General features: G+C 50.2%; 1 long non-coding RNA gene across 1 annotated transcript in view; it reads right to left on the reverse strand.

Moving 5' to 3' along the window:
• Positions 1 to 12,748, reverse strand: part of LOC124788073 — a 205,865-nt gene that overhangs the window by 116,509 nt on the left and 76,608 nt on the right. The window lies entirely within an intron of this gene.

Below are 12,748 nucleotides of genomic sequence, written 5' to 3' on the forward strand. Positions count from 1 at the left end.
AGAAATGAACTCTACAATTTGAAGTTTCTACTACGTAAAAGTATACCAGCAGAAGTGTCACACAGATAAGCCCCTCTCTAATATTTCATGGCCGAATTTTGGGGAAAAAGGGCAACTTATATTCAAGCCAATTCAGCATATTTATCTTTGATTGTTTATGTAAAGCTGGTAATGTTTTCTGACATAACCACACTGCTAACTGTGTAGTTACATGATCTCAGAAATGCTTTTAAATTTTTACAGTATTCAGTATTACAAATATGTACAGTAGTATCTGGCTGGCTATAGTGTACAACTTACTGCAATATCTTGCAAATAAGCATTTGAAATTGGCCAAGTAGTTTATTTAGAGTGAGCTTTTAAAAAATATTGTCATGAAGGGGAAATTGAAACAACAATTTCACATGGAAGTTCTTGTTGGATTTTTTTTTTTTTTTTTTTTTTTTTTTTTTTTTTTTTCCAAGACTTTTGTAAAAGCCTCACAGCTCAAACTGTTTCATTCCACATTTGATAATCAATCACCTTCAGAAAATGATGTTTACAATTCGTTTGCAGAATTTTGTCATGCTCATGCTTCTGCCATCGATAGATTTTGTGAAGACCAAACCAGCAATCAGTTGTTATTCCAGTGATGCAATGTGCTACATGAATGAAAAGGTTCAGCATTTGTTTTACCATGCCGCAGAGGCACCTTCGTGCTGCAGTACATTCGATCTTGCATGAACATTTAGCTGCAAATAAAGATCTGTTTCCAAATGGTTCTGTAAAATTTGACAGAAACTCAAAGTCATGTTTGTATCACTTCGTATACAGAAAACCTCAAAAATGAGGAAGTCCAAATTCCATATACAACACTGCAATAAGTGAAACTTGTACATGCACTGACACAATAAAAATTGCAACACCAAGAGGTGTGCTTCTACATCTGAAAGATGATGTCCATTCAAACTCTGCGCCAGTCGCATATAAGTGGCACTTAGTAATGCCACTATGGGGATGGTTGCTTGGTTGGTTTGTTTAAGGGGGTGGTAGGCAAGGGGCCAAACTGCTTGATCACCAGTCCCTTGTTCCTATAAAACAGGTCCACTAGGGAAAGAATAAAACAAACAAGACTTATCATACAAAACCTGGAGAAAAGAAAAACCACAAGAATTACAAAAGGGCAAAAAACACTACAATGGACAAAATAAGACAAAAAAACCAGGTAGCAGGGATTAAAACAGTAGAGCAGATGACCATGGCTAGCTGATCACAAAAATAAAAAAGGATAAGCCAGTCACTCTGCAACACACAAAAACCTCCAGCCTAAAAGCACTAGGGTAGAGAACACAGATGGACAAAGGATATGCACTAAAATTTAGATGGAACAATAAACCCTCCCCCCTCATGTATAAAATGTAAAACCATATCAGCCGATGAGGTGTTGTCAGCTGAAACTGATGACGACTGAAAATTCTGTCACAGGGCAGCTAAAGCTGAAGAGTGCAACAGAATGTAGGTCACTGTCAACCGGCTGCCGTTCTGACACTGGGGTGGGTCATCACAGGGGAGGAGGTAGCCTGGGTTAGCCAAGTGTGGCCAATGCAAGGCCGGCAGAAGACCACAGAGCCCTGCGAAAGGCCTGATTGGAGGACTTTCACACATTCGTCGTCTCCTTTATGGTACACAGTTTATTAGGCGTAACTAGATTATGCCATTCTGTACCCCAAAAACCTAGTGGCATAATACCAAGCACAGGTTGGTTTCAGAAATGTCGATCTCCAGAAGTAGTTTCCAAGTAGCCTGTTTGGCCATCCTGTCAGAAAGTTCATTTCCTGAGGTTCTGATGTGTCCAGGGGTCCAAACAAACATCACTGAATGGCCAAACCATTCCAGGGCATAGACAGGCTCCTGGATGGTTGCTACCAAAGGATGGCAAGGGTAGCACTGGTCAATAGCTTGTATGCCACTCAAGAAGTCACTACAGACAAGGAAAGACTGACCGAAGTAGGAACAGATACACTCAAGAGCACGGATATGGCCACCAGCTCTGCAGTGAAAACACTAGCCAACTTGCAAGGGGCAATACATCCTGTGTGAGCAAAAGCAATGCCAATGTGATCATCAGCGATTGAGTCAGACATCCACATTACTTCAGAGGCATGGAATGTTTCAAGAATCTAGATAAAGTGACAACTGAGATCCTCAGGAGGAACCGAGTCATTAGGGCCATGCAAAAGGTCAAGCTGAAGCTGTGGCCACGGATGTGTATGTGAATGGACCCAGAGGAGAGATGGTAAAGGAAAGGACTAGTTCAGACAGAAGGGATCAGATGCGAACAGTGATCATAATCCCTGACCTGGGCCACTGATGCGGGACAGGAACCGTTGTGGTTGGGAAAAGAAGACAGTAATTTGAATGCTCAGGAGAGCTACAAATGAGTGCAGCATAATTGGTGAGCAGTTGTCAGCACCTGATCTGCAACAGAGGGACCCCAGCCTCCACCAGTAGGCTGATTATTGGACTCATCCTAAAAGCTCCCGTTGCTAGTCGAACCCCACAGTGGTGCACTGGGTCCAGCAACCGCAATACTAAGGGTGCCGCTGGGCCATAGACCAGACTAACATAGTCAAAGGCAGGACTGAACAAGGGCTTTGTAGAAACGCAGCAGTGTAGAGCAATCTGCACCCCAATTGGTGTTGCTCAGGCAGCAGAGGGCATTAAGGTGCTGCCAGCACTTCCGTTTAAGCTGATGAAGACGAGGAAGCCAAGTCAATCAGGCATCAAAAACCAGTCCTAAGAATCTATATGTCTCCACTACAGTGAGTGGATCATCATCAAGGTAAAGTTCTGGTCTGGGATGAACGATACAACACCGACAGTAGTACATGACGCACAACTTTGCAGCTGAAAACTGGAAGCCGTGGGTTAGAGCCCATGACTGTGCCTTTTGGATGGCTTCTTGCAGGTGCCGCTCAGTAACACCACTACTGGAGGAACAATAGAAAATGCAAAGTCATCTGCATACAAAGAAGGTGAGATGAACAGCCCCACAGTTGCTGCTAGAATGTTAAATGCCACTAAAAATAAACAGACATTCAATACTGAGCCTACGGGATCCCATGCTCCTGGATATGGTGAGAACTACGAGAGGCACTACCTTGGACACAGGAAATAAGGAGCAATAGGAATTTTGGACAAAAATTGGGAGTCGGTCCCAGAGAACCTACTCATGTAATGTGGTAAGGATGTGGTGTTGCCAGGTCATGTCGAAGGCTTTTCTTAAATCAAAAAAGATAGCTGCCAGGTGTTGGCATCTGGGAAAGGCTGTTTGAGTGGCAAACTCTAGGGACACTAAGTGGTCAGTGGTGGAGCAACCCTGGCAGAAACCACCTTGGGATGGCGCCAGTAGGCCCCGCAACTCCAGGAGCCAACACAACCGCTGCCTCACCTTAAGTTCTAGCAGCCTAAAGAGAACATAGGTTACACTGAAGGGGCGATAGCTATCCACTTCAAGCAGTTTTCTACCAGGTTTGAGCACTGGAACAATGTTGCTCTCCTGCCATTGTGATGGGAATATGCCATCGTTCCAGATGGGGCTGAAGGTGACAAGGAGATGACAAGGAGATATTGCAGTGGTCCGACGAGAGACGTTTAATCACATAAGTGTGGATGCGATCTGGTCCAGGAGCTGTGTCGAGGGAATGTGCAAGGGCACGAAGGAGCTCCCACTCAGTAAATGGAGCATTATATGGTTCACTGTGGCTTGTAGTGAACGAGAGAGAAGTTTCCTTCCCATTGGTCATTTGAGGGTACAAAATACGGAGGGAGGGGTCGGGTGGTGGTGGTGGTTATTGGGATGTTTAAGGGGGACTAAGCAGCGAAGGTCATCAGTCCCCCATTCCAAAAACAGGCGAGACATAAATTCACGAAGCAGGTAAAACCCCAAGGGGAAGGAGACTCCCCCCAGGCCCTAAAAGAACACAAATGTGGCAACGAACACTACAGACATGAAGAGTACAGATGAACACCAGACAGAAAGAAACAGAAGAAAAGAAGATGGCCGGAGACTGGTTGACTGACCATGAGAACAAAAAAAAGGGAAAGAGTCAACCATCCGACAACACACCAAAACAGCAACAAATATTGAGAGACGCGAGGACAAAAGACACGGAAAGGGAAAGGTGCAGGACCTCCCTAAATGGAACCATAAAAAGGACTACCACGGATAAAATTTAAAACGTCATCAGCCATGGAGGCATCGTCACATAAAATCAAAGGGGAGATTAAAAGACTGCCGGAGGGTGCGCAGTCGGGGACACTCCAACAAAATGTGGGCGACCGTCAGCCGGGACCCACACCAACACAGGGGGGGTGGGGGGGGGGGGGGGGGGGTGGGGGGGGGGGGGGAGAGATCCTGCTGACGCAAAAGATGACCATGCGTCAGGTAGGTATGGCCGATGCGCAGCCGACACAGGATGACAGAGTCCCTGCAAGAAGCCCGCAGGGAGGAGCGCCACACATCGGTCGTCTCCTTGACAGCCCGCAGTTTATTCGGGGATGTCATGCCACACCACTCAGCAGTTCACATCCCAAGTACCTTACGGCACAACACCAGCTGCTGATCGCAAGCCGTGAGGCCGATCTCCAAAGCTGGGGCGCCGATCGCCCCTTTGGCCAGCCTGTCAAAACTTTCGTTCCCCGGGATGCCAACGTGACCTGGCGTCCAAATAAAGACCACCGAACGACCAGAGCGGGTAATGGCAGAAACAGACTCCTGAATAGAGGACACCAGAGGAGAAGAGGTACAGCAGCGGTCGATGGCCTGGAGGCCGCTCAGGGAGTCACTGCAGATGACGATGGACGTACCTGAGCAGGAACGCATATGCTCAAGAGCGCGCAATATGGCCACCAGCTCTGCAGTAAAAATACTGCAACCAGCCGGCAAGGAGCGCTGTTCAACATGGGCAGCATGAGCAAAAGCGTAGGCAGTGCGACCATCAACCAGGGAACCATCAGTCTCACAGCCCGAAAATGAGGCGAGGAACGCAAGAAAACGGCGACGGAGGGCCACAGGCGGAACCGAGTCTTTGGGTCCCTGTCCCAAGTCCAGACGGACGGACGGCTGGGGCAAACACCAGGGAGGCGTAGGTGCACGGACCCGGAAGGGAGGCAGAAGAGGGAATGACCCCAGTTCCGACAGCAGGGACTGGACCCGGACAGCTATGGAAAGCCCAGACCGAGGTCGCCATTCGGGCAGATGGAGGACCATGGCAGGGAAAAGCAGGCGACGATTGGGATGGCCCGGCGAGCATTGCACGTGGACAGCATAGTCGGCGAGCAGTCGATGGCGGCGAATCCGCAGCGGGGGAACCCCGGCCTCCACCAGTAGACTATCCACCGGGCTCATACGAAAAGCGCCAGTTGCAAGCCGAACCCCACAGTAGTGTATGGGGTCTAACAACTGCAACACTGAGGGTGATGCAGACCCATAGGCCAGGCTCCCATAATCAAGCCTGGACTGCACAAGGGCTCTGTATAATCGCAACAGCGTGCAGCGATCCGCACCCCAAGATGTGTGGCTCAGGCAGCGGAGGGCGTTGAGGTGCCGCCAGCACTTTTGCTTCAGCTGATTAATATGAGGAACCCATGTGAGCCGGGCATCAAAGACAAGTCCTAAGAAGCGGCAAGTGTCCACCACTTCAAGCAAGTGGCCGTCGAGGTAAAGTTCAGGATGAGGGTGGACCGTCCAACGCCTGCAGAAGTGCATAACTCGAGTCTTGGCTGCAGAGAACTGAAAACCATGAGTCAGAGCCCATGATGCTGCCTTGCGAACGGCTACTTGCAGCCTGCATTCGGGGACTCCCGTAGTCGTGGAGCCAAATGAGATGCAGAAATCGTCGGCATACAAAGAAGGAGACACCGACGACCCCACGGCTGCAGTCAGACCATTAATGGCCACTAGAAATAAGGAGACGCTCAACACCAAGCCCTGTGGGACCCCATTTTCCTGTATATATAAGATCAACTAGAGGCAGCACCCACTTGCACCCGGAAAGAGCGGCGCAATAAAAAGGTTTGAAGAAAAGCCGGGAGCTGACCACGAAGACCCCACTCATGCAACGTAGCAAGGATGTGATGCCTCCATGTGGTGTCATACGTCTTCCGCAGATCAAAAAAGACAGCAACGAGATGCTGACCTCGGGCAAAGGCCGTACAGATAGCAGATCCCAGCTGCACCAAATTGTCCGATGCAGACCGGCCCCGACGAAAGCCACCCTGGGATGGAGCGAGGAGACCGCGCGACTCAAGGACCCAACACAAACGCCACCCCACCATACGTTCGAGCAATTTGCACAAAACGTTGGTGAGGGTAATGGGACGATAGCTGCCCACCGCCAGTGGGTCCGCACCGGGTTTCAAGATGAGGACAATAACACCCTCTCGCCATTGCGACGGGAACACGCCCTCGCTCCAAATGCGGTTAAAGATGGTGAGGATGTGTGTCTGGCAGTCCCTGGAGAGATGCTTCAGCATCTGCGCGTGGATGCAGTCTGGTCCTGGTGCTGTATCAGGGAAATCTGAGAGGGCAGCGAGGAATTCCCTCTCGCTGAAAGGAGCATTGTATTGTTCAGAACGACGCGTGTGGAATGATAATGGCGTCTGCTCGGCTCGCTCCTTGAGAGAGCGAAAGGCGGGGAGATAAGTTGCAGTCGCAGAGCTCTTAGCAAAGTGCGCAGCAAGGTGTGCAGCAATGGCGGCAGCGTCCGTGCAGACAGCGCCATCCAGGGAGCTCCCAGGGACACCCATAGGGGTCTGGTATCCATAAATCCGCCGGATCCGGGACCACACGAATGAGGGGGAGACATGGGAGCCCAGGGATGAGACGTACCTCTCCCAGCACTCCTGCTTACGCCGTGCAATAAGACGACGGGAGAAGGCACGGAGCCTCTTAAAGGCGATGAGGGTCTCTAGAGACGGGTGCCACCTATGACACTGGAGAGCCCGCCTACGGTCGCGAATAGCCTCAGCAATCTCCGGCGACCACCAGGGTACAGCCTTCCTCCGAGGGAGTCCAGAAGAGCGGGGGATGGCAGCCTTGGCCGCCGAAATAATTGACGTGGTTAAGACACGGACCACCTCGTCAATGTCACCCTGTGGGGGAGACTCAATGGTTGCAGCGGAAGTAAAAGCCAGCCAGCCAGCCCTGTGGAGAGCCCAGCGGGGCTGGCGCCCAGAAGAATGACACTGGGGCAGTGACAAATAGATGGGAAAATGGTCACTACCACAAAGGTCAGGATGCACCCTCCAGTGGAGGGATGGGACAAGTCCGGGGCTGCAAAGAGAGAGATCGATGGCCGAGAACGAGCCATGGGCCACACTGAAATGTGTGGGAGCACCGGTGTTCAAGAGGCTAAGGTCAAGCTGAGCCAACAAATGCTCCATGGCACGACCGCGGTCATCGGAGACAGTCCCACCCCATAGAGGGTTGTGGGCATTGAAATCGCCCAGAAGCAGCAATGGTGGCGGGAGTTGAGCCAGCAGCGCAGCCAAGACATGTCGGGGGAGCTCCCCATCCGGAGGAATGTAAACAGAGCAAACAGTAATAGCCGGCGAGAGCTCAAACCTGACAGCGACTGCCTCTAAAGGCGTCAGAAGGGGTACAGGCGAGCTACAGACAGAGTGGTGAACAAAGAGGCAAACTCCACCTGACGCTCGTTGACAGGCAGTGCGGTTCTTATAGTAGCCTCGATAACCGCGAAGGGCGGGGGTCCGCATTGCTGGAAACCAAGTTTCCTGCAGAGCAATGCAGAGAACACTCAGCAGCATCCGGAGCTCAGGCAGGTGGCGGAAATAACTGCCGCAATTCCACTGGAGAATGGAAGCAGTAAGGGACTGGGAGGGCGTGAAGGTGACTAAGAGGCAGACGGCGCCTCAGAGCCAACTGCCGCCACCGGGGGAGAGTCAGCTGTGTCCATAGGAAAGGCCGCCGAGGGTTCCGTGAGGGCGAGATCCACGGCAGATGCGAGGATCTCCACCTCATCCCCGGAGCCAGAACTATTTATAGCAGGCGGTACTGAAACCACCGGAACGTCCTTCTTTTTGGACACGTTCCGTTCCTTCTTCTCGCGTCTGTCCTTAGGGTTAGAGGGCTGGGAGAGCTTCTCCGGAGGAGCGTCGGAAGCTGACGACGACGCAGAAGCCCTACGACCAGCAGGTGGTGGAACCTTCAGCCACTGGCTGACATCCAGCTGGGTAGGAGGAGAAACGGGGGAAGGGTGAGCCCCGAGGGACCCCTTCCGTGAGAGAGGAACCAGCAGAGGCAACGCCGGTGGACAAGGAGGGGGAGGGATCGAGCCCTCCCGGTTTTTGAGCAGATGTCACTAACGAAGTAAGCATGGGGGGAGCGACAGAAGAGGGTTTGCCCCCAACCGCTAAGGGGGCAACAGAGGAAGGCTTGCCCCCAGACACGAGAGGGGCAGACAGAGATGCACGGCCCCGAGGGTCCACTGAAGGCGGCACAGATGAGGCGACAACCGTCGCTCGCGTGGGCGACGATAACGTGGCTGCAGCATAAGATGTTCGAATGGAAGCAGGATACAACCTTTCATATTTCAGTTTTGCCTCTCGATAAGTAAGCCGGTCCAGGGTCTTAAATTCCATTATCTTCCGCTCCTTATGAAGAACGGGGCAATCCGGCGAGCATGGAGAGTGGTGCTCCCCACAGTTGACACATACAGGCGGAGGCGCACATGGAGAATCGGGATGAGAGGGGCGTCCGCAATCTCGACATGTAGTGCTGGATGGGCAACGGGAGGACATATGCCCAAACTTCCAGCACTGGAAGCACCGCATCGGGGGAGGGACGTATGGCTTGACGTCACAACGGTAAACCATTACCTTGACCTTCTCGGGCAAGACATCACCCTCGAAGGCCAAGATAAAGGCACCGGTGGCCACCCTGTTAGTCTTGGGTCCTCTATGTACACGATGGACAAAATGTACACCACGTCGTTCCAAGTCGGCTCTCAGCTCGTCATCGGATTGTAACAAGAGGTCACGATGGTAAATAATCCCCTGGACCATATTTAAGCTACTGTGGGGAGTGATGGTGACAGGGACGTCACCCAGCTTATCACACAAGAGCAACGCTCGTGACTGGGCTGGGGAGGACGTCTTGAGGAGGACGGACCCATTCCTCATTTTAGACAACCCCGCCACTTCCCCAAACTTATCCTCCAGGTGTTCCACAAAAAACAGAGGCTTCGTCGTAAGAAAGGAGTCACCATCAGTCCTGCTGCAGACAAGGTATTGCGGTACGTAAGGCTCCCGCTTGGCACTAGATCGGCATCCCTCCCATGGCGCAGCCAACAAGGGGAACGACTGAGGGTCATATTGCGCAGCATCAAACTCAACTCTGCCTTGCTTAGAGACGCTGGTGGCCGTGCGACCACCAGCTGGGTGTGATTTATTGCGCTTCATTGGGCCACATCCGCCCAGATGCCACCTACTCCGAACGAGGGCTCTCCCCAAGGGTGCCACCCAGTCAAAGCAACGGGTACCTGGACGATAACCCGTTGCCCGGAGTCCCCGTGCCCCAGACAAGATGGGCACATACTCCTTGGCATGCATGGGGAGGAAACAGCTCTGGCATCTGTAGTGCGATCCCTGCGTGGTCAGGGGGCTACCACCAAGAGGGTAGATGACGACCCCACCACAACGGACTGGCTACCGTGCTGGATTTTAGGTGCTGAAAGGCTCCACAGTTGTCGTGGGCGCTAAGAAGAGGATTGCGCATGAGACGAGGAGGGGACAACCCAGAAGATGTTGGGTGTAATCCCCCCCCCCACACACGACAATAGGTAACATGCAAGATGGTGGTGCATGATGGACCAATAGAAAAACACCACGTAAGGCGTCCTTTCCCAAATGGCACGCACTAACAACGGAAATTTGGAAAAAAGGAGGTCAAACCCAAGAGGGGACCATCACAGAAGGCCGAAACATTTGAGACTCCTTTTAGTCGCCTCTTACGACATGCAGGAATACCGCAGGCCTATTCTTACCCCCGAACCCGCAGGGGGGGAGGGGTGGGGTAATTCTCCAATGCAGAGGTCTGAGCATAGTTCTCAGCAAAGTGTTTCACAACTGCATTTGCACTGGTTGACAAAACTCCACTGATGGATATGTCACATACACCTGTTGGGGTCTGGTTGTAGTGCTTCGAGAATTTCAGCATAAATTCTAGAAACACTTGGCTCTTCACCATCTTGAACACCCGATATTTTAATGACAAGGGTGAGAGAGCCTTTTTACTGTGCCACACATGTCTGTATGAGCAGGAAGGACAGCTCTCACGAGGAGCCAGGAGCTGTGTCAGATGAGTGGCCTCGACAATTACTTACAAGCAGCACCTTAGAAGTTAGATCAAAAAGTCAAAGAGAATATGGATAATGTTCCATGGTGCGTGGTGGCGTGAGGATTGTTACAGAGACAGACGAAGCATGTGTTATATAGACTTTTACTTTATGTCTTGGGTCTGCATGAGGCAGAATGTATGTAACTGTATGAATGTATAGTAGATTCTGACTTTTATCTTGGACCAGTTGGCTTGCTGGAGTTTGTACATAACAATTGTTTCTTTGGGACAAGAGTCAAAAATATATGGTTGTTTATCTGACAAGAGCCAACAAGTACATAATTTATTTCAAGAATATAGAGCTGGTTAATAATATTCCCCTCAACCTGATACAGTCTTCAGAGAAGAATTAAACGGTGAGAGCGACATAGCTGATAACCCAAAGAAGAGGATAGACCGCACGCACAATTTGTAAACGTCAACTGGAAGAGATGTGCGAGTCGTACAACACAACACCGCACTGTCTCTTGTTGTTCAAGAAACCATTAGATGGTATCCAAAGACACGTCTGATCTTTGCCCAGCCTTGGGAAGGCTAAGTATGTGACCCAATGATTGAGACATGCCTCTCCCAACACTCCTGTTTCCATCTTTTTATGAGCTGGCAAACAAAGGCATGGAGACATTTAAAAGCTATTAGGTGTTCCAGTGATGGGTGCCGCTTGTTGCTGTAGAGTCCACCTACATTCTTTAATGGCCTTGATTTCCGGCAACCACCAAAGCACGGTCTTTTGCTGGGGGCACGCTGAGGAATGAGGGATCACATTTTCCACAGTAGAAATGACCAATTAGGTTTCTCTATGTACCATTACATCAATGTTAACATGTGGGAGAGATTCAAGATTGATGGCAGAGGACAAAGCTTCCCAGCCTGCCTCATTTAAAGCCTATTTTGGGTAGGCATCTGGGGGAATGACGCTGGTAGAGAGACAGGAAGATGGGGAAGTGGTCACTACCACACAACTCGTCGTGGGCTCTCCAGTGACAGATGAGAGAAGTCCTGAGCTGCAAAGTGATAAATTAATGGCTGAGCAAGTGCTATGAGCCACACTGAGATATGTGGGGCCACCAGTATTTAAGAGGCAGAGGTCAAGTTGAGACAGTAAATTCCCAACATCTCTACCTTGGTCATTACTGGTGCCACCTCACAAGGGGTTATGGGTGTTAAAATCTCCCAAATGTAGGAAAGGTTTCGGGAGTTCACTTCATTTAAGCCCTACAACCAGCTTCCTGCGGGCTCTTCAGCCACTGGCAAATATCCTCTTTCACATGGTAGGAACCTTGGAAGGGAATGACCCAAGTGACCCCTTCCTAGTAACAGGAGCCAAAGAAGACTGATGCTTCACTGGCTGAGAAGTGGGGTCTGATGTCCCTGTTGGTTGAGGAGGCCATTGCTCCCGAAGTAGGCGTTGCAGGAGCAGCAGGGGCAGGAGAGCATACAACCATCAAGGGGGCAGGTGTAGTCTTGCAGCTGAGGGCCAACCATGAATGGCAGAACTGATGGGGCTGTAACCGTTGTTGCAGCTGCAGCATAAGACGATGTCACATGCACAGGGTTTAGCTTTTCAAATTTCCTCTTAGCCTCTGTGTAGGTCAGTCGGTCCAGATTATCGTATTCCATTATTTTCCTTTCTTTCTGGATAGGAGGCCCGTCAACGGCCTGCAACCTACCTGTCTGCGTACTACACACACAACCGACACCTGGAGTTATCGCCTGGGAAGCGATTTCACAAGGCACTAGAATTCATCTTTAGCAACTGATTACCTGATACGATAAAAATCAGCGAATTGATGCCTTGTTGCTAATATTCACTTCATTTATTTATTGCCTAATGACGACTGTTTGTTTCTGTAAGTAAAATGAAAAATGTGTGAGCATTAATTGATGTGTTAGCAGGCCTTGGTGGTCAGACTGACTGTGTGTGTGTGTGTGTGTGTGTGTGTGTGTGTGTGTGTGTGTGTTCAATTCTGATGCAGGCCTGTTTGGCTGAAAGATTCTGTTAACAGTCTTTCTTCATTGTTCCTATCTATGATTCAGTACCTCCACTATACTGTGAGTAGAAACTATCCTTTTCGTAATGTTATCATTATTCCATCCTGGATTTTCCATTGTCTGAGAAACTGCTGAATCCTTCCTAAATCACATTTTTGATGGACCAACAACAGCATGGGAAAAAATGTTTCCAGAATCAGTTGAATGTATGCAGAAGTGTACATATTTTAAAGGTAAATACTTCATGTGGAAAAAAAATTGCATCTAAATATGTTTTCCTTTCATTGTTTATGTAGAAACTTATAAAAAGGCAATTTCCTCAACCTGAAAGTTGGTTTGAGTGCCACAATGCTTCAC

The sequence above is a fragment of the Schistocerca piceifrons genome, chromosome 3 (assembly GCF_021461385.2).
Source record: "Schistocerca piceifrons isolate TAMUIC-IGC-003096 chromosome 3, iqSchPice1.1, whole genome shotgun sequence".
Taxonomy (NCBI): domain Eukaryota; kingdom Metazoa; phylum Arthropoda; class Insecta; order Orthoptera; family Acrididae; genus Schistocerca; species Schistocerca piceifrons.